The 23220-nt window shown below is 39.5% G+C and overlaps 1 protein-coding gene across 2 annotated transcripts in view; it reads left to right on the top strand.

Moving 5' to 3' along the window:
- The window catches only part of LOC146320253 (transmembrane protein 132C), a 356926-nt gene that overhangs the window by 124847 nt on the left and 208859 nt on the right, over positions 1–23220 (top strand). The window lies entirely within an intron of this gene.

The raw sequence follows: 23220 nt of genomic DNA, 5'->3' as shown, positions 1-23220 counted from the left end.
TAGACTCCCTCGCAGCAGCATCCACAACTCACAATGATGTTAATTAAATGAGGATCAGTTAGCAGGTTAATCGTCTGGGTTGTAATTCAAAACATCTGAGTGTAATATATAAGGCTGATCATACTCAAAGGTTTATGTTCACTTGTCTCAATAATAATAAAAGCTTTTATGTTAGGAGCAAGTAAGAGTTATGGGTTGCTTTGCAAAGATGAAAATGTGCGTGAAAGAGAAACCACCGCAATAAATAACAAAGAAAATCAACCACAAAAGTACTGATACATGTAATGTTTTAACTAACCACTGAAAAAATATAATTATTGGATCAACTTAAAAAAAAAAAGTACTTCAGTTGGTGACACACTGATGATTTAAGTTTACTCAAATCAGGTTAATGAGTCAGATGAAAACAATTGTATTGAGTCAGATGTGCTTAATAATATAAGTCCTTTCAAATCAACAGTTTGCATCACCAAAATATATATTTTTTTATAATTTTGTCTCTCATTAGACTTACCTTCCTTCCAAGTCACCAAGAGAAAATGGTGGCTCAACAGCATGGCAAACTGACACCCTTTTATTGAATTAAGAATAGCGAGGTAAGTAGTTGGATGTAATATAAAGTCAAAATTCACAAAAGGAGACTGCTGTCACTGGAGCAGAAAGCTGAATGAGAGTCATTCAAAACACTACATTACTTCAGCTACTAATGAAATCCACTTTTTACAGTGTACAATGCAGAGAGCAATTGGCTCAGTTAATACATGACTTTAGATGAAGAAAGTTGAGTCCAAAATGCCACCCGTGTGGCGGCAACAAGCTCTAGTTGAGCGGATGAAAAACATGGAAAGTAGTGAAATTGGCTCCAGGCTCTGCTTTAGAGGAGGGACAGCAAAGGCTGCATCTATTTCTTATGTATCAGCCAGTGACAGGCAACGAGGGTCATGATTTGTATTCCAGTCCATGATGTCCTGAATTTATGCATAGGTATGACTTCTTTATGAATGTGTGTGTGTGTGTGTGTGTGTGTGAGTGTGTGTGTCTATGTGTATGAATAGGTCAATCCCTCAAAATGATTGAGGTGCGACGACAGGTAGCAGCCATGATGATGGATGAATTAGCAGATCGGGAGACTGTTAACTAATTTCTGTCAAACTGAACAACCTAAAAACTGAGAGGAGATGAGAGAAAAGAGGGTAGTTTTCTTTTTTTTTTAACTATTATGATGTATGCCAAATGTACTTTAGCAAATGTGAGAGAAATTCTCCTTGATGAAAAGAGGTTGAGGAGAGAAAAAAAAATCATGCTTTTGGAGGTTGGCACAGCTCTGCTGATTTGATCAGTATGTGTCAGCGTGCCATCGCCTGAGGGACAAGGACAATGACAGAGTGCCCCGAGTTGGTATGAAGCACTGTTGTTTAATCATTAATGAATATTATAATTACTTAACCCATTTTTGCCACGTTCATTCATTTGTCCATGTTATGTTGACGTGTTCGGTGGATGATGTACACTAACTGTGAGTGACATGTGCAAAGAATTTCTCTTTGAAGTGATTTGAGGAATTGAGAGATGTGAGGAACAGGTGTTAAGGCACAAAGGCAGACAGTGATGGGCAAAAAAATTCAAAAGCAGAAGGAGAAAAGAGGAGAAAAGGAGTGCGCTTTTTGCACTCTTGGAGGCTGCTTGTGTTTAACCTTTAGAAAGAGGCCAGGTTGAGCAGTGAGTCCCACTGGAAACAGTGTGGGTGTGTACTCTAAAAGCGCTCTGTTCTCTATGCGGCACACCTTTTGTTTCTCCTTTCTTTTATTATTTTTCGTGCAAAGCATCAAGCAAGAAAGTAATTTCTCTGAAACAGCATCACCACTTCTACCCAAAGCTGCAATCTTTTTTTTCTTGTTATTCTCTTGATCTGTATCAATTTACATCTGTCACCTCTCAAAGAAGGAACTCTTTGCCTACATGCTACTGTGGCTGGCCATACCCGGCCACTTACACAGTTTCATCTGCACACACTACCTTCAAATGATGTTTGGCTGCTTGCCAGAGTTGCTAGTTGAGTAGGCAGACTTATTTACAGCCACATCTCTCCAGCATCTGGTGGGTGTTAGCTCCCAACCTCGATGGCTGATTAACATCACAAACATGCTGCAGTACGCTCCAAAACTTGTATAATAAGTGAAAGTGTGTCATATTTGTTTGTTTCACCTAATATTTTATCCAATTACAGGCTTACAAGCTTTTTTTTTTCTTTCCATTCATTAAATCAAAACCTCTCATGCTGAGAGAGAAATGAGTTTTTCTGGCTGGGTTCAGTAGGATCACACAAGACAACAAAATAAATGGAGAAAAAATGAAGCTACGTTATAATCACTTAACAAATCACAACAGCATACAAATATGAATCAGTTCTTAGTGTGCTTGTTATAGAGAAAAGTATTTGCTCGTTAGTGAAGCAGTTATAGTGGCATAAGATACTACATTATATTATGTACAAATAAAGAAATCTAAGTGTCTTCTATGTGTTTCATAGTGATGTATTATATCAGCCAAAACCTCAGAACATCTCATTATAAGATCGACGCTGTTTTTTTGCATCTGTTGTCAGATTTTATGTAATTTACATTGCTGCTGAACTTTAAAAACATACTTAAATACATACATCAAGTTTTACATTAATGAATGCATTTTACTACATGACACACAGCCTCATATCAATATTTAAACCATCCTGCATGCTGCCAACTTTCTCAAGATAGAATAATCACATTTTGAACATAAAAATACAACACTGTTGAATGATAAAAGTCATCAGGGCAAACATTTATGAAGCATTTTCACTGCATGATACGGCTTGACTTTACTCACTTTTGCCACCGGGTACTCTTAAGTTTCCACTGCAGATAGTACCCAGAACTACTTGGGTAGCTTAAGGCAACAAACCAATTGTTTAGGTGTAGGAAAAGATGATGGTTTAGGTTTTGTTTGAGACATCCATCCAACACACACCCTTCATATGCAGACTTTCTTGCTTTTTATACTTCTGTCAAAATATGCTGCTTGCACAATCGATCTCAGCTCTCATTTTTCTTGAGAGAAATGGCCGGCCACTCTCAGAACCACACACCACACAACTTCTGCGCTGCCCTGTTCGAGCTTAGTGAATAAAAACAATTGTATTTGGTGGTAGCTTGGCCATTGAAAAATGCCAGGTTCGTGCAGGATGGCCTGTGGAGCGAGAGTAATGATTCTAGTGATAAATCCCTGTGACCAGTGGTCTGCAGTGTTGACGCGTCACCTTTTTGGTATCAGCTCAGCTTGCTCGGAACTGTGACCAAGGTGAAACCAAAAAAAGTACCAGGTGTTATCCACAATAGAAAGCAACAAAAAAAGAGCAAATGGAGTAGAGTCAAGTTGTGTTGAACCAAGTAGTGGAAATGCAACTTTAGAGTTTGTGTTATTGAACAGTAGGGATGCACTCAAACAGAGCATGTGAGTGGAGCGGGAGCGAGAGCCGGATGGAGCGTGGAGTGGCTTTTTTAAAAGGATGTCTCCCGCTCTGTCCCGCTCCAATTTTGCTCAGTTACTGCTCACACCACGAATCTGACATGTACCCAAGTGTCCATTGCACAGACACCCACACTGTTTTGAACTGTCCTGTTGGTGAACTGTCCAGAGCTGTCTCTCCCACTTCATCTCCTTGGTGTGTGTCTGTGTTCAGTTTGCTGTCTGCTGTGGTCTAAAGCGTCCTCACTGATGACGAAGTGAAACTGATGTAAATTATCCTGCTGCCTTAATACAAAAACATGAATATCGTGCACTGTTTAGTCATTATATAGTCATTATATAGCTGAAAAATGCAAGGATTTTTCCCCTCAGAGGACAATATTTTATTACAGAAATAAAATATTACTAATAATAATAGTGAAGAAATAAATAGATTAAATAGATACATATGAATAGCGACATTTTCCTAAAATCTGAGGCCTGCAGTGTGCCACAGGAGCTTCAATTGACATGCATATATTGAAGCTATTAGTGCATTTTGGCCGACAGGCTACAGTTTAAACTAAAGCTGGATTACAATGCAGGTTTTTCTTTTTTGGAGTGAGCGATCTGAGCGGAGCATGATGGAATCTGAGTTGAGCGTGGAGCGATAATGAGCGGAGCGGCCTGGTGCAGCTTTGAGAGGATGATCAAGGGGTCAAACAGCTCCGTGAGTGAGGAGCGGAAATCCTCACCGCTCCACTCTGCTCACATGCTCTGCACCCAAATCCAAAAACATCATTCAGGAAAGCACAAATAATTATATGAAGACAGATATTTCTTCTACTAGACAGTGCTTGTTTTTTATTTTTTCTATCTTTATTGTAAAGAGTTTCTTTTTCCAATGAAAAGGAGAATCTTTCACTTTATATATATATATATTTTTTTTTTCCAGTTTGTAGTTGCTCAGTGTCCCCAGTTAAACGGTGGTGGTGGGGTTGAATTTAGTTTAGTTAAAATTAAACATGAAAAAGAGAGAAAAATAAAAAGTAAGTATGAGGATGTAGAAATATATATCCTCAATATAACAATTATATTATCTTATATTAATTATCTGCCAATATTAAACCAATTTAGTGTTTTGAAGGCACAACAATTTGCCGGATTTACAGTTTCTTCCAGTAAAAGCCACGCCCACTTCTAGTCTTCTATCGGAAAACAGATTTAGAGACAGATAATAATGCTGGTTTCACAGATACGATGTTTCTGTGCACCTGTGTACCATTTTCTTTGGGAAAAAGCTACCAAATACACATTAATGTACAATACCATGACATCAATAACTGGTTATTATTTATCTTTAAGGTTTTTTTTTTCTTAATTGTGAAGTATGTACAAAAAGCTGAATGGTTGTCAGTAACTGAGGGGTTCATTGTACAGTTAAGGGATTAAAACATGGCACTCACAGCTCTTTACATCTCTCAGTCTGTCTTTTAAAACTGACCCTGAGATAACTTGTGACCTTATTCTGAAGTGACCGCCTGACTCTAATCACTCTTCCCGCTGCAGTGTTATGCCTCATATTCAAATGTTTGACCTTAGAATTAAAATCTGATGTTCATTTTTATGGTATTTCTGTTTTATGGGATTGTTCTGAGAAATACAGAGAGAGTGGATGGTTGGTGACAGAGAAAGTCAAGAGATTAATTGAAAGTCAGATGGTGGCTTGGAGGACACAGTATGCCCCAATTTGACTGTACTCATAAAAATAATTTGTCTGTAATTCTCAAATGGATGACCGTACTGCTTCCTTTTTGAATGGTTTTATTTCCGTTTTATTTGATTATCGCAATTTGACACCGAGGAGTGACTTGAAGCAAGAGATGAAGAGAAAATCAAATGGAGAGAAAGACAGTTATCTCTATTTAAGTCACGTCATTGTGTCTCTATTGTTGTACATGAACTTTTATTATTGGTTCACTGTTTTGTGTGAGTGCAACAGTTATTAAAATAGCCAGCCATTGTCTGAGATTGCTTTTGAACTATATTCCTTCTCTTTCTCAAAGTATCAAAGGTAACACTGAAAAACTGAAACTAATCATAAAAATTCTGTCTTAATTAAAGCTCCATAATCTTTTATATTGTCCTGTCAATAGTATTGGTGGGATAGGAGCCTTTTATTTCCCCAAACTGATATTTCATCTTTGAGTTTAATTTTTCATATTCTCTTCATAAACTCTTTTGGATTTATCAGTGACCTTTCTCAGACTGACTATTAATATAAATATGAAGCCGCAAAAGCTGAGACTCATAACTCATAACTTTCACACGTACACATAAACACACACATATGCTGCCGATCACTCTGCTAATTATAATCTGCCAGGCATAAGTTGGTAGGGAATCATGTGTTTGGTTGTGTGTGTGTGTGTGTGTGTTACAACTATCTGTCTTTGATAGGCGGTAGAGAAAAGATAAGACATCCATCCTCCAAAGTTAGACCAAGGACTATGGAGTTTCCTTGATCCCTCACCATAAGATATCTGAAAAAAATAAAGGGTTCTATGGGTTTTAGTGTTTATGAGTTCCTAAAATATGTTTTTGATTTGATATGATTTCTATATTTGTTTAACTGTTGTAAAGCTACCTGTTTGTTGTAATGCTCTAAATAAATAACCTACTACACTGAACAACACAGCTTCACTAAAAACTTGCAAATCTGTGCTAGTTGCATTTGGCAGGTGTGGTGGCAGTGTAGTAGGTGCTTCACGATCTGTTGTCTGGTGATCATCTGCTTGATATTGAGTGCACTCTAGCTGTGATCTGTCACAGTACAGACAAACAAAAAAAAATCCCAACGCAGAGATTTTGTGAGAAAATGTAATATTTAAATACAAAAAGACAGACTTGAAAATGTGTGAGACCACAGGACAGAAAGTAAGAGACAGATGATCAATGAGACAGGCTAATCTGAAATCTTAGTTCACACCTCTGCATAAAAAAGTCACACGTTGACGCAGCTGTGTGTTAGAGAGATGACCTTAGGGGAGGCGATGATGAAGACTCAAGTGTGCACATGCAAGATGTGCGTGTGTGTGTGTGTTTGTGATGTCTCAAGGACTGAAAGGTGAAAAAATGTAACAGCGAGGGCATTTATTGGTCCTCACCTCTAAATGATTTTTTTTTTCAGGTTAATGCTGGTTAAAGGTTGAGTGTAATGACATTTGAGGGCAGGGAATGACATGAATGGAGGATCTTTACAACTACATACGTACATATGTGTGTTAGTGTGTGCTGCATACACACAAAATGTCGAGGTTCAACAGGGCCACAATTAGCACTAGTAGTTATTACCCAAAAGTAAATTGAAAACAAACAGAGATTTAAATTGTATTTTAAGAGGGTGTGTGTCTGGTGTGTTTTTAGTGTGCTTACATTTGCGTGGAGTGTTTGTGTTTAGGAAGCCGCGATAAAAATACCTGCGCTTGTCAGACTTAATTAAGTTTGTGCTCATGTGGCTTCTGTAGTGATCGATAGCAACAAGACAGAGAATGACTGATAAATGGGGAGCGAGAGACTGATGACAGCAGAGGGAAGTGAGACGGGAAGCGATGAGCGCGGATAGAGAGCGTGAGACAGATAAAGAGTCTCAGATAAACAGAGCCAAAAGACGCCGGCAGAACTGAGAATAAACGAGATAAAAAGAGTGATGCAGATACACACAGACTGACACCGAGGCAGAGACAGAGAGAGAGAGGTGCCTGTCAACGGTGTGATAATCCTCCCCTCATTAGTACATCAATCAGATTACTCGCACCATATTCCGGTAATTAACTGTTGCACATTAATCACATTGGCCTAACCAGATTAGAGTTGTAAACAGATTAGAGATGGATTACAAGGGCATGCTATACAACGGTAAGAGGATGTAAATTCTTTCACACTGTATTCTGTTGAGCTACACATCCTGCTCTTGTCATTAGGCTATAGTCTAATCTGTCAATTTAAAAAACAGGGAACTGTACTTCAAAGACCTCCATGATGGGCCATATGTGGACAGTTGCAGTTATTCATTCATTCATTGTCCGTAACTGCTTATCCTTGAAGGGTCGCGGGGGGCTGGAGCCTATCCAAGCTGACATTGGCGAGAGGCAGGGTACGCCCTGGACAAGGGCTGACACATAGAGACAGACAACCACTCACTCTCACATTCACACCTACGGACAGTTTAGAGTCAGAGGCACATGCTCAATCAACCTATTATGCTGCATGTCTTTGGACTGTGTGAGGAAGCCGGAGTACCCGGACAGAACCCACGTGGACCCAGCCACAAACTCCCCAGCGCCCCAGCCGGCTGGTGGATTCAAACTCAGGACCTTCTTGCTGTGAGGTAGCAGTGCTGACCACTGTGTGCCGTGCAGTTAATGGATTAGAAATGTTTATATGACGGCCGCTGAAAATTCTCAATTCTGATTGGATTCTGTGACTCGCTCCATGTGTACAAACTAATTCGTTGAAATGGGCGCTGAATCATGGCACTGATTTCACTATGTGGAGGTCGTCTTCCATGGAGGCCACCATGTTTCTCCAGAGGACCAGACTGGACAAAGTAAACACTGGCTCTAGTTACGATGTTTCATGTTTGTCATGTGGTCTGTGACCACTGTAGTTTCTTCTACACACTCGAGTGAGATGACACCTGCAAGCTCTTCGCTAGATTCCACTAAATCGTGCACATTGTTGCTGGAACATCAAGAGAAAGAGCATGTGCCTCTGTTATGAAAAAGTAGCTTCAGCCATGTTAACACAACAATTAAATGTTCCTCAACCTTTATCAAAAAGACTTATAATAACAGCCTGGAGGAGCAGTGGCATTTTGTTTGAGTGGAAATCAATGGGCTGCAATTAGAAGGTCGATCCTGAATGTTCTGCACTGTAACAGGATGTAACATGATTGATGTATTTTCATTGAAGGTAACCTGTGTAGTCCTCTTTGACAATTACGTTTTTCACTAAATTGCATTGTGTGTACCCTTAAGGCCAAACAAACAACAAACTCCATGAATATGCATTGAACATGGTTGTGTTTGGGAAATTTTTAAAACTGTCCTCGTTCAAACTGACTTGCAGTCTTCTTATTTGACTTTTTTGCAATTTAAGCAGTCAAATTGGACACAGTTTGGTTAGGTTTAGGCAACAAAAGTACTTGTTATGGGTTTAGGAAAAGTTTATGGTTTGGGTTAAAATAAGTATGGTACACTACACTGATGAATGTGTGTGCCTTTCTTCCCAGTGTCTCTCCATGTCCTGTGAAGTGTCTTTACTAATCATTGCTGTACTTACAGAATTAATGTCACCCTGACGACAGCATCCCATGATAAATATTCATTGCTGTGTTTGAAAAGTAAAAGTCCTTGGTTACTTTTTAAACTGACTTACAAATGCACACAACCACGACGCTACCAATATTTCTCAAACCTTGCTGAGAGTTCTGTCCTCTTCTCTGCTTCTTTTTCATTTCTAAACTATTCTTCCTCACAAATTGGTCAGTTTGTGCTTCAGAGTTGCACAGACTGTTTTATTTTTTCTGTTCCTTGACACAGAGACACAGCTGAGTTTAGTTACAATCCAGTATCTTTCTCTCATTCTTGCTTATGTGAGTCATTAATTCTTTCTCTCCTCTTTCTCTCTGTGTCACCTTTTTTTTCCTCCTGGACGTGTTCCATTAATGACGCATGTTCACAAACTGTGTCACAGCAAGTAATCGTGTGTGTGTGTGTGTGTGTGTGTGTGTTTGTGTGTGTGTGTGTGTGTGTGGCAAGCAGATATATAATGGCTGATATTAGTCTTGACAACACGTGCCTCATCACTCCTTTTAACCACAAAGGTCAGATAGACAGCCACATACAGTTACAGTAGTGTACATGAATGACATAGTCATGCATCTTTTCATCACCTCCAATTTAAAGTTACATAAAAGGAAGATTATGTCATATTCTTTACTCTGTCTTCTCTTTTCTCACCCACTCATCCCTTTGCTCTGTTTCCTTGCTCCTTCCCTCAGCTTTTCTCTGCATTTATCTCCATTAACTCTTGTCTGGTCCTCCTATTTTATTTTCTCTCCCCTACTTTCCTCCTTCTGTCCCTCCACCTCCTTGTCCTCACCTCCCCTGCTCATCTTTTGTCCGTCCTCTTCCTGTCACCCTTGTCCTTCACTTTCCCTTTTTCCATCCTTCACTTTCCTGCGACTTTCCTTTTCTCCTCCTCTTTGATGACCTGCTCTCCTCTAAAGAAACTCAACTTATCCTTATTTTCCACCATCATTTCTTTCTCTTCTCCTCTCCTCTCTTTAGCTACTTAGTTCCTATTGGTCCATTAAGTCAGTTGAGGCTGCGAGTCCTTTAGCCCCTTTATAAGCAGCTTTTACAAGTTGGCTGGTTGGCCGTGGACCACTGAAGGATAGAATTGAATGGCACCAAGGCCCAATGGATTTATCCCTTCCTCATATTCATAGCCAGGAGATCCTGGCCCGACACACACAGAGGCTTTTCTTCACAACTCTGTTTTAATTGAAAGAACTTCGACTCTGTTTGTTTATCACTCTTTTTGGCTGCCGTGTTCGGGGTGAGGCACTGCAGGTGAAAATGCTGGCTCAGTTTTAGAAGAACGCCCACCAAAATGAACAGTTGATTTCTCTGTTTGTGTACCTGCTGCAGCAAATATTCCTATAGGTCAAAAAGCAAGAGCAGTCTAAGTGTCTCTCGTTTTTTTCACAGTTCTTATTCTATTTTTGCTCGGTTGTGTGTTTGCTTTTGGTGTTGGAGAAGATAAAACATATTTACATCTACCTCAGAAGCCCAACATAGCAGCTGTCAAAGAGTTTTAGAAAAGACGAGCTCAAAAACTAAAAACACAGCGTGAATGGTGTGAATTTCCCACCAAAGTACAACTACAGCCACTCGCAGACACCTGCTTGTCACTGTGCAGTGACAGTAAAATGAAAGTACAATGCACACAATTGACACACTGTCATGATTAAATCAATGCCAACTTTTAAACCACAACTCTTCAGTTGGAAAGCTTGAGAAAACCTGTGGGTCTCAGGTTAACCCTTAAAAGTGTCTACAGATTCGGAATGCTTTGTTGCAAACACTAATCTGTTTGAAAGCAAAGTGGCTGTAAATGAATGAAAAGAAGTTATAGAACTGTGTTATTGTTTAACTTACATCTGTATGTATGCTCATGTCTGTAAAACCATCCAATAAAAAATTGTCACAAAGACAAAAAAAAATCTGTATTATCACAGTTTCAATGATTTGGTCCAATTTGATTCTTAAATTCTTATTAAGTCATATCAGTCTATTATTTTCATGCCAGTCTTGTGTGTGAAAAGTTGTCAGACTTGATGGGGCAAAAATGTGAAATACTGAAATGTTTCTGGAGTAAATTTACAGGTGAACTTTAATTTAAGGACACAATATTCAGTTCTCCGTAATACATCGATAGTTTTAGGCAATTATGGCTTATTCAAGGGTGCAGCCTGGGATGCACGTGTATGTGTGTGTGGGCATGACTTAAGCTATATTTGCGTCATATTTCAGACTCAAGACCAGTTAATTGGGAGTGTCTGGTGCAATTGGGGACAAAAGCTGTGTCCCCCCCATTGGAAAAAAACGCAGATTTTGTCAAGGTTAGGCAAGTAGTGCATAGTGAGTTTGGGTAAGTCTCCAGGAAACAAATCTGTGTAATACCCCAAATATGTGTGTGTGTGTGTGTGAGTTGAATCTGAGTTTAGCATTTCCTGCACGCTGCTCCTCCATTTCCGTCTGTGCTGCTCGACTTCCTCTCTGAGAGGTCCTTCCTCTTGTCCTCTCTGTCTCCGTCTCCCTCAGTGGAATGGTGACCATTTGAAATTGCTCTTCACACTTCCCTGCATCTGCTGCCACAAATGCACACACACACACACACACACTATGAGAGACCAAGAGGAATAACCCCACCCCCCATCCCAACACACCCGCACACACACACACACACACACACTGGCTCACACACTCTGACATGAATCGCAGTCACAAAATTCACATCCACAACACCGCTCTCAAAGTCCTCCGTCCCACCATCTTATCCTTCTGTCACTGAAGCTTTCAGTGAGTCCATCTCAGCCCCTTTTCTGCTTCTCCTCAAGGACAGACTGGAAATGCAGGGGACGGACAGAGTGAGGGAAAGTGATAAGGAAATTGGAGAGAGGCGAGTTTGAATGATGGAAAAAAAGGGTAACTATTGAGAGGGGGACAAACTATAATAGCAAAGCAGAGAAATGTGGATCAGTTAACAGTATATTTCATTTCAGCTCTCGGGGGAGAAATTCACAGGAACAATAATCATAGCCAAATACACTGTTTATATTATAAAAAATAATTTGGAACATAACATCCTGACCTGGATAATGTGTTGAGAAGGGGTCATGATAACTGTACAACTGATTTACAGTACAGTGAAGGTGGTAATCTGTAATAAAAAATAAAAGAAAATGATGATTAATTTGAATGTATAAATATAATTTATTCATAATGAAAGAAATAATAAATTAATAAAAAATGCCACAGACCACCTCAGCTTTGTCCTTTGTCCAAACACTCTTCAGGGAACATCACTTGTTTTTAAAAAGCCTCTGCCATTTTTAAGATAAGCCACTGACAGAAATTCAATTTGTTCTATCACGCTAAAAATACTTTTGTGACTTGAAATTGGTTTAAGTGATAGTCATATATTTCATTTCAGCACGATTTTACAGTGGCCCTGAGAGCTACCAAAAAACACATTAAAATATGCAAAACACAAATAAGTAGAGAACATTTCTTCACTAATTTGACAAAACAAGCACAGCATTTAGGGGAGAAAAACGCTGCAAAGTGAGAAAATACATCAAAATGCAGACACTTGCTGCAAATACAGAAAACACAACAGACGCAACACAAGTAGCACAAAGGACAACAGAGACTGTTTCCAGGAGACGCTACAAAGTGATGAACCTGGCGGGGACAGGCTTGTTGTTTCAGCGGTTTGTGACTGGTGAAGTTAGTGAATCGGTCGTCCATACGTGGTGTTGGAAAATTGGCAAAAGTATGTTTTTGGCTTGTTGCTTTTCTGTTTTAACTTTACCTGTCATCTTGGCTACTTGTAGCATTTCTGATTTACTGTATTTGTTGTGCATGCAAGATCTTAATTTGCTTGTGTTTTGTCTATTTTCATGTTTTTCCCTAAGAATAAACTATTGAAAGACGTATTCTTATTTCTTTTCAAAACATTATTATTAATATTTAAGACCAAGTTTAGAGAAAAATGGGAGAAGTAGGAAACATTAATTGCTAAACTATTAACAGAGTACATGAGGATATCTGTGTTTGTCTCTGCAGCAGATTTTCATTTTTACTTTTTATTTTGGTCTAACATTTGTGAAGTTGAATTTAACACATACATGACATTTTAAAGACCTCCCACGTGCCACCATATCAAAGTTTATCAGTTGTAGAAGAATTACTAAAGATAGCTATGCAGCACCCTGAAACTAATGAAATGGTTTGCCATAAGACTAACATGTTGATGTGAGATAAATGTGGGACTATATCAACTGTGAGTGAATGTTAGTCCGCTATCCGCAGAAACAACAGCCATTTTTGCCAATTTCTAATAGAAATTCTCTCCCTGATAAACTTGGTCTGCTGTGAGGCTGCATCCTCTCTTTGTGAAAAGTAGGAACGAATGTGACGTTTATCCCACAAAATCTGTCTCTCTCTTTGTCATATGTTCAAAAAATGTATAGTGTCGTGTGAGAGAGTTAACTGATGGAGGCAGGTGATTTATAGCAAATTATTAGCTATGACACGTCTCCCTGTCTTCCCATCAAATTACACCTATGGGAAGGTGTAATGACAATGGCAGGGGGACACAGAACAGCAGGGACAGAGGCTAAAGACAAACAGAGCAGAGGAAAGCTAATATATGGAGGTGTAGAGGAAGAAATTGAGAAAAAGGGTCAGGCAGATAGAAAGAGAAAGGGGGATATTGGGTCCATGCAAGTGGGGTTGGGAGGGGGATCGGTGGCAGAGAGATGGTAGTTGGACCATATCTGGGGAAATGTGACTCCACTGACCCAATGACAGGGACATCAATCAACAAGTGGCGTGAGCATGTCTGTGTGGTTGGATCGGGGATTATTCTCCCAGGGGTAGATGAAATTTTGTAAACACTCCATGGACAAGGACAAACTCAGTGGTAACTTAATCACTGTTACAAAAACTGCTAGAAAGGTTTGTCATGTTAGGATGAATTCCAATTAGCAGCATTAGTCAGTGATTAAATAGGTCTGGCAGTGAGCACCTTGATATGTGAGTTTCAAAAGCAATAAAAAAAAAAAGAACAAACGCAACTTAAAGGAGGACAAATATGTTCCTAAACTGTTGGGGAACAGGTCCAAAAAGGCATAATTCCTTAATATGTCAGCAGGGACAATCTTTAAAGGGCATGCCAACATACAGCAACAACAAGGAAGAACAGAGTTTACAAAATGAACACGCTCAGTTTTAGGTGGACAAAATATAAGGAACACCTTACAGTTTAATAGAACGCTTGCAACAGCTGCCTGAACACAATCTCAACAAATATATCCATTACAAGTTTCCTTGTAGCAGGTTTCTCGCAGGGCTGTTGCACTGGATTTCATAACACTGTAAGGTGCAGTGCTTACTTTCTGCAGCCACTGTGCCACTAATTGGCATCCATCCATCCATCGGTAAATTGTTTTGTGCTACACCACAAATACAGTAAGCTGTTAAGGAGACTGGCTCAATTGTCACCTTAAACGTGTTGAAACAGACAACACTTCATGTTTGACAGTCCCGAGGCCCGATTGGCGCCACTGTAAGTTCAAGACCTTTATTTGTCTGCAAGGGGCAATTGGTTCTGCTGTAGTTATAATACAAACAACACAGGGTGAGACACGCAAGATTAAAGAACACACAAACATAGCCACATGTTAATGAAAACATCCACAAATACGGGAATAAAAGGTGAACACAAAAAGTACAAAAGTTACAACATTAGTGACAGAGAAAGAAAGCAAGAAGTCATGCTGAAGACAAGCTGCCTATACTCGCTCAACTACACTCCCTGCAGTGAAATCAAGACTATACTTCTATATATATATACTTCAGTCTAAATCATATTGTGAGTGACAGCAGGTGACTTGCATGACCCAAAAATTGTAGAGCTGAGACTTTCTATCAGAGCTCAAAAAAGTTTAAAATGGTACACCAAGAACTTAGTTTTGCCTAAGAGGGGTCAAAATGGAGGCAGAAAATTTAAGGCTAATAATGATAAACTTTTTATATAGCACTTTACATGAAAAATTGCAAAAGATAATGAATGCACATCTTTAGGAATAGTAAGTGAGTAAGAGTATAAAACAAAACAAAAGTCTAATTAAAAGCTGTTCTATAAAAAATGAGTAATAGAAATAGAAATTTGCGATAATGATATTTATGATGATTCAGGAAAAAAAAAATACTGAACAACATTTTATTGGTGATTTCAGCTTGCAGGCAGCAGCATTTATTTTTGCAAACAAAATGAAGTGCATTTTCCATCCTTTTCTGCTGAGCTACTGTCATTGATGACAGTAACATAACCTTGTAATTATCAGGAGCCTGCACAACATTGTCATCTAATAAAACTGACCTCAAATTTTATAGCAACAATCCAAACAAACCTTCAGTCAAAATGTGAATACTTACTGTCCATAAAAATAATAAAAATGCTGTCAAACCTTAAATAACAGTTGCCTTGCATCTTTTTTCGACTGTCAAATGAGGTAGAATACGAAACCGTTGCATTGCCTCTAATTTGTTTGTTTGTTTAACATAAATAGTTAAATAATAAATAGTCATTTCTCATAGTTAATAGTATTTCTTTCATACAATAATGTCCTCTGAGGGGAAAAATCCTCACATTTTTTCATGTCAGTCTATATAATGACTGAACACTGCACAGTATTCATGTTTTTATATTAAGGAAGCAGGATAATTTATATCAGTTTCACTGAGTTTACATCAGTGAGGATGTTTTAGACCGCAGCAGACAGTGAACTGAACACCAACACACAGCGAGGAGGTGAAGAGAGAGATGGCATCTGGACTCTTCATCTTGATTTACAACAATGCAGTGAAGTGACAAACGTTTCATGGAGGAGATGAGCATCTGTTTGTTACTGAGACAGATATTTTAGTCACAAAACTGTACAGTAACATCAGAATTCATCATTAAAAAAGTTTTGACATCAGTCGGCACTTCACACATGCTCCCCCTCCCTCCTCTGCTGTCTCTCTCTTCCCTCGCAGTTATGATTAATCGGCAAGTAATTGTTTAAAAGTAAACAAATTGGACTTGGAGTAAAAAAATCACACATCACAGAAGTGTACGGTAATATTGTGATTCATGATCATGAAAAAGTTTTTTATATCAAGTTGGCACATCTGTCCATATTCACACACTCTTTCCATCTCCCTCCCTCTCTGCTGCAGGTCTTTTTTTTTTACGTTGTTTTACCTGGTAACCAGGTGGAGCTGCGGGTCCATCAGCACTCGCTCCCCACGTAACAAACCTAACCCAAACACGAACTGCAGCTGCAGGAAAAAAGCTCCAGTCTTCTGGTCCCCAAGTTCAGAGTGCAAGCATCAAAACATACATGTTCAATACATGTCAAGATGTAGACATGTTTTGGCTTTTGTTGTTGTGTGCGTGTTGCTACATTAATGATATCGGGAGATTATTATTTTATCACATAAAAATTTATACCTGTTACAGTGGATGGTATGATATGGCACAATGCTACTGGGCATCAAAAGACAGACTGTGAAGTAACTGAGGCAAGGTCTGATGGATTAATAGACAAATAAACTAATTTATTATCATCGTAAAATGTAAAGAAACATTGGATTTGCAGCTAACTTGACGCTATGGTAACATGTAGATACAGAACAGTAAAGGACCAAGAATAGACCTTTGAGGAGCGCCACAGGTGATATTTACATAACTAGAGGATGTTTGGGCGATGTCTACCAAAGTGGCATATGACGATGAAACATGCAATATGAAACATTGCAATTTAGTTGTGTTTCAAAAAAATATAATAAACAAGAGCAGTGCAGTGGAGAGCAGCAACAGCTTCTTTTTATTTTCCCTCCTCTAACTCAGGCAACAACTCTGTGGCAACCCTGAGGAGACCCACTACCTCAAATAAAGAAGGCTTTTAAAGCACAATGTTATGATTGTAGAGGACTCAATGGTTGATGGCTGTCAGCCATTACTAACAATAGACAGGCATTGTCCATCACCCCATCCCTACTAGAGGATTTTAGCTGAGTGAAATTACGAACCCATTGCACTTGAGCATTGCCTTGTCCTTCAAATGCTACATCTTTATTATTGTGAAGCAGTCTTTCAGTTGTAGAGCTCAAACCCAAATAGCCCTGATGACATCATGTTGACATCACCAGCTGTTATTTTGTCAGACTTGACAAAGTTCCTCCAGAGCCACATTAAGACTTTATACTTTCACAAGTGGAAGCGGTATTAATAAAGTGACCTTTACGTGGGGAATCGTTGGAGTTCCCCTCCAACGTTTTAAAAAATTTAACATTAACCCTATTAGAAGAGAGGAGAGGAGATGGAGAGAAGGGCAAGAGAGAAGGCGCGATAGAGAGACCACCAAAATACACTCCATGCTTGTGATGAATGCTCCGCTCAGAAATAGAAACCTCATCCCTCTCTCATCCTCTTCATCCTCTTTCACCCTATTATCTCTCCTCCTCACCACTCTGTCCTTCCTTTCTTCCACATCTCACACATCTCTGTCTATATATCTCCCTGTATCCGTCTGTATCTCTCCCCTCACTCTCCCTATCTCTTTCTGTCTCTCTCTCTCTCAGATAGTGTGCCATCTGTGTGATCAATGGAGTTCATTCTTTTCAGGAAATTCTCCCATGATGGATTTTTCTTTGCTGTGCTGTGTCTGCGCTGTATTTTTTTTTTTTTTTTTTTTTAAGGGGGGTTGGGGCAATTTGCTTCTGTGGATAAAAGCTTTGAATGAACCAGAAGCAAACTGATGTTTTGATTCTTTTCATCAAACACTTGTCAATTTTGGACATTTTGTTGTACTTTAGCGGTTTGTAGAATGTAGAAAAGCAGCTTCGCTCAATAGTGAGCCTGAAAAAATTTACAAGGAATAGTTATTGTTCAAGTCAAGATCAAAGAAAGCCTAAACAAGAAAAATAGGAGGGCTGGCAAATAGGAGCAAACAGATGGAGGGAAAGTAGTTTGTTGATGGTTGTCACATTATGGAAAATTGGGTGTAACAATACATCAAAAATAACATTTTGCAGCATTTTGGCACCCCACGCTTTGGCTACCCTGGACCATGTCAGTGCAACATCTGCTGAATATGAAACAGACAGCACGCACAGAAAAGTTAAACGGACCTATGGATTATGTATGTGTGTGTGTGTGTGTGTGTGTGTGTGTGTATGTGTGTGTGTGTGTGTGGTCATGTTCATGTTTAAGTTCGTAGCTCGTAGTTCATTGTAAGTCATGGCTCATACCAATACTGAAGGACATCTCCCTCACCGTGGGCAGGCAGTCAGTGTGTGTGTGGCAAAAGAACACGCCCACTGCAGGAGAAGGAGTTCAGTTTCTGACACTTTATTTGTATATGAATTTATTTAAGTGTGAGTGAGTTTCTGTCACTCATTAACTCTGGATCTGAATCTTATTGCTCGTAAATATCAAAATAGTTTGTTTGTTCTTCTCTATCACTCTTTCTCTGTGGATCCCAGGTGTTCTTATATGGAGTGCCATATAAAGAATCAATAAATATGTAAAAGAATAAGAAAATCATTGTGGAAATAATTCATTTAATATGGTTAATATTTCAGTAGTTAGTTTGATCTTTTTAAAATAGTTCATTTGATCTTCTCCCTCCCTTTGTAGATTTTTTACGCCAAATATACGATGTCCTGAATGAGTTTGTGATCATTTGGCTGAAGATTTCTCTGTCTACCTGTGGCTACTGATCTCTCAATGCAAACAACATAACTAAGCTTTGTTTATTTATTTATTTATTTAGATATATAGTTAGTTAGTTGGTTAGTTTTTTAATTATTTTACTGACAAAAAGCAACATTGACATACAAAAACAAGATATCATGTGATCAGAATAGACAGAAATTGTTAATCCATACTGTAAAAATGTATTTGTTTTCGAGGAGGATTGTCACAGGAAAATTCATGTATAGACATCTTGCCAAAAATACAAAAGTGGGGACAAGACCAAAATAATCTAGTTAGTCTTGTAAATAGTGACCCTGCAACATGCCTGGTTTTTGACTTCTGATAAACTGTGTTTAGGTGTGAGAGGGTGTCAGACTGAACACTTTAAGGAAAGTTTAAGAAGAAGACTTAAGGTTGTTTTGTTCAACCGATTTTATTTTAAGGAAACCTTAACTAAGACTGTAAGGAAAATCTTAACTTTTGTGTAACAGACTGCAGGTCTTTCAGTGAATTTGTTCCATTTGCCTAAACACACATGCATACACACACTTGTAGACAGATGCTCGAACCCGACTGATATGATAGCCTTGTTTCTAATTAAATATAAAAATCTGAGACAATATTTAACCAACACAATATGAAGCAGCACTGATACCATTATTACATCTTGGTATCTCTCCCTCTCACTCGAAACCCCTCTTCATTTCTTCTCACTGCCTTTCTTTCTTTCTCTTCTTTCCTCCTGTCCTACACGCTCCACTGTGTTTTGGTTATTGGTTGTGTGCCTGCTTGTGTGCCTGCTTGTGTGTGTGTGTGTGTGTGTGTGTGTGTGTGTGTGTGTGTGTGTGTGTGTGTGTGTGTGTGTGTGTGTGCATGCGCACGCACTTGGAAATAGAGCAGGGTGGGCACTTTTTGGGGAAAGAAGGATCACAGATGGGCCTTGTCAAATCTCTGTACATCTGGCTTTGTTCCTGTCCAATTTCACACACACACACACACACACACACACACACACACACACACACACACACAGAGGTATATATCCAGTTTTTCTCCGTCATGATCACATATACAAACATATGCATATATGCCCTATACACGTATACACTACTGCACATGTCACACAAACACATACACATACTTAATCATGCATGCACATACAGGTACCCACTAGAGCATTCATAAATGCACACACAGACACTTAGTGACATTTGTACACACACACACAGACGCAATGTGCAGCAGGACACAGCGGGTATGGACTCCTGTTGTGGCCGATGGTTGCCAAAGTAATGATGCCAGGGAATCTGGACCATGCCAGCTTTAATGGTAGCCAATGGCATACCAGTCTGTGGATGCCAGATTACAAAGGAACAACCCTGACTTGTAGTATAGCGCCACCTATTGAGCGTTATTATATTATAATGACATGTCGCCACAGAGGATGAAGAGTTATACCAGTTTCATTTACATACTCTTAAGTTCACAGTGATCCTGTCCAGTAGAAGAAGAGTGCTGCTAAGAACCAACAGCAAGTTGATTAAAAACAAAACAAAATATTCTGTGCATCTGATTGAAAACCAGGAAAATAGATAAATAAAGAAAAGAAATGTGACCTGAGATAAAGAGTACTTTTCCTGTTTGTTTCTGATATTTCATGCAGTGTTAATGATTCCATCCAAGGGTCAACCTTTGCCTGCATGAGAGAGCTCTGCATGTGTGTGTTGTGTGTGTGTATGTCAGCTGTTCGAGGTCCCTGCACGGGATTGAGGCATATGCTTCATGAGACTCCTGTGGACACACACACACACACACAAATACATACAGGTCTTTGTACCTCAAGGACACACATAATAATGAGAAAAGAATAATAACAATAAAAACTGAGGCTGATATTTTATGACCCACATGTCAGTCAACAAACTAAATTTGAAAACTAGCTGGCTGCATTTCAGTTGGCCCCTTTTTGCATGTGACTCTCAACCTCTCACTATCATTGATAGTTAGGTAGAAAGCCTGCTGTGACCTGACCATGCCAACTATTGCTACATGAAGTTTGGCACACATTTTTTAAATTTTTTTTTCCTTCTTCTTCGTAGTTTTTTTCCCTGTCAGCAGCCATCTCAGCTTTCACTCCAAAGCTTCATGGACACTGTACAGTGCACAATGTTAGTGCAGGAGCACATATCCATCTATTCAAAAAGTTTGCTTGGATTCTTCAGGGACAAAGATCCGACTGGAGACAAGTCGGTGTCATTTGTAGTGACGTGTATGCAGTCATCCTGTGTAGCATGAAAATGCCAGTATATCTCCAATCTGTCACACTGTACTGTATGTGTGCATTTTTTTCACCATCTTCTTCCCTGGTTTTCCCTTTTCGTCTCACTTCTTTTAGTTTCTCTTGCTCCTCGGTCTCCATCTCAGTCCTTTATTCTATTGTCTCTCTGCGTCTTTCTCTCTCCTCTTCCCTCTGCCTATCTCTCTCAGTCTAAATGTATCCTTACGTGCCCACGCACCATAACCAAACCAGCCTGCTTATTCATGTTGCACCGGGGTATCACTTTATTTCTCTGCTATTATTTTTTTGTGAAGTTGCCTCAGTATGACTTGCCCCAGACAGCGCTACACTGTCCCACCCTCATTATATTTTCACACTCCGCTACCCTAGGACACAAGAATACACATACACACACATACACACACTCATACACACACACAGAAACCCACGTCTGTTGATGTGTGTGTTTTGTTTGTGCCCGCGCTGGTTCCTTGGTGTGTTAAAATGGAAATCCGTCTATCTATTTTTGCCTAGAAAAATGCACCATTTTAAACTTTTTCTTTGACACATTTTTTACAGCAGTGGCCATTTATGTTCTGTAAATGATTTTCTACAATATGCTAATTTCTGTTGTTGGCGGGCACCATGCCCATAAAAAGTTTGACACAGTGCACTGCACATGTCAAATTCCCATAATTATGTGGATTGAAAAATACATAGCCATAGCCATAGCCTTCATTAGCTGTATAGCTAACTAGCTCAGCTCATCAGCAGTTCTACTAAAACAGTTTTTGGCTAAACACATTAAACACAACTTCTTTTTCTGCTTACTTGTGGAAACTAAAGACTGTTTCTAACATTAAAATAGTGTATAAGAATGCACAGATAGAAGATGTAACCCCTTGTCTTGACTGCAAGCCAGTCAGACTAATTTTTCACTCGCACATCTCGCACAAGAAAAACACTCTCATTTTAATCTGTGCAGCTGTCTGCATCAGTTTCATGCAAGCTCCCATCTCACCTGCATCTGACAAGCATAAACACAATCTGTAGCATTTATTTAGACTTAATGTGTATTTTCGGAGTGTATACAAAAGGCTGGTGCCCAGTAGGGCCACTGAAAACCTATTTTTTTCCACATTTTGTAACTGAGATGGAGCAGAGTGTGCTTTAGCCAGAGCCAGAGAACAGCTCACTCTGCTCCAATTTGTACATAGACTCCCTTCAGTTTACCCAGCAGCTGAGAAGCAAAAGCCTGGGAACTTCTTGAACTCTGCAGTGTTAACTTGTGGGCAAACTGTACATTTACTGCCACTAGACAGCTTATCTGGTAAACTTTAATTCTTTTTTTCTTTTTCTCTTTTTCTCATTCACACACTGCACATGCGCACATGCTACGGTGCGGTGTCACACTCATATGTGTCATGTTTATAGAAAAACAGATCAGGAATATCCACACATTGAGGGAGAGCGCTTCACTGCACAGAAAGTTTGGCTGATGTTTTGAAATGCAAGAATATGATGGAACCAGTATAGTCAGATGCTTCAGTGTGGCATGAACGCTGTTGTCACTCGAGCCTGATGCTGATGTGGTGTGTGTCACAAACTGACATCTTTATGTATTTAAAGCTTAATACTAAAATAATTGCAGTGACCAACCAACCATCTGATTCTGATTCAAATTTTCCCAAATCCTGATCAGTCATCACAGCCTCGCTGTGTCCAAGCTGCTGTGGATGTCTGGGGACTGCAGTGCGAGCGGGCCCACTCTGTGCCCGGGCTCTGTGCCTGGATCACAGTGCTCTTTGCCTGGCTGCGGTATGACTCCCAGGGGCTGCGGTGTGAGCAGCCCCGCTGTGTCCTGGCTGCTGCAGAGGCCCAGAGGCTGCAGCGCAAGCAGCCCCGCTCTGTTCCTGGGCTCTGTGCCGGGTCTTGATGCTCCCTGACCCGCGGATCTGCAGCTGAGCACTGATGTTTTCATGCTAGCTAACACCATCTACTTCTTCTACTGTTCACCTCTAATGGCTCCATTCTTTGTTGAGTGACAGTTTTTTGTCAGATGATGTGTCACAGCATCCCTGTCTGCCTCACAGTGAAAATAGCATTTGACGAGATATCTCATCAATGGTGAGGAAAGAGTTAAAGTTAAGTTTTCACAGCGTTAAAATGAATACATGTGAACTTTTTCTGTAGCAGAACCCCAAAGCAGAACTTTATACACAGCGTTCATATTCAAAGAGTTTACAGTAAATGATTTTTTGTTGGTGGTTCAAAGCCGAGAACAATACAGCAGATGAATAACAAATACTGAGTAATGGGGTATAATCAGAGCTCCCATCACAACATAGTCATGG

Source organism: Lutjanus erythropterus, chromosome 10, assembly GCF_056507025.1.
Source record: "Lutjanus erythropterus isolate fLutEry1 chromosome 10, fLutEry1.hap2, whole genome shotgun sequence".
Lineage (NCBI taxonomy): Eukaryota > Metazoa > Chordata > Actinopteri > Lutjaniformes > Lutjanidae > Lutjanus > Lutjanus erythropterus.
Note: the sequence above shows the minus strand (reverse complement) of the source record. Positions and strands in the feature narration are given on the sequence as shown.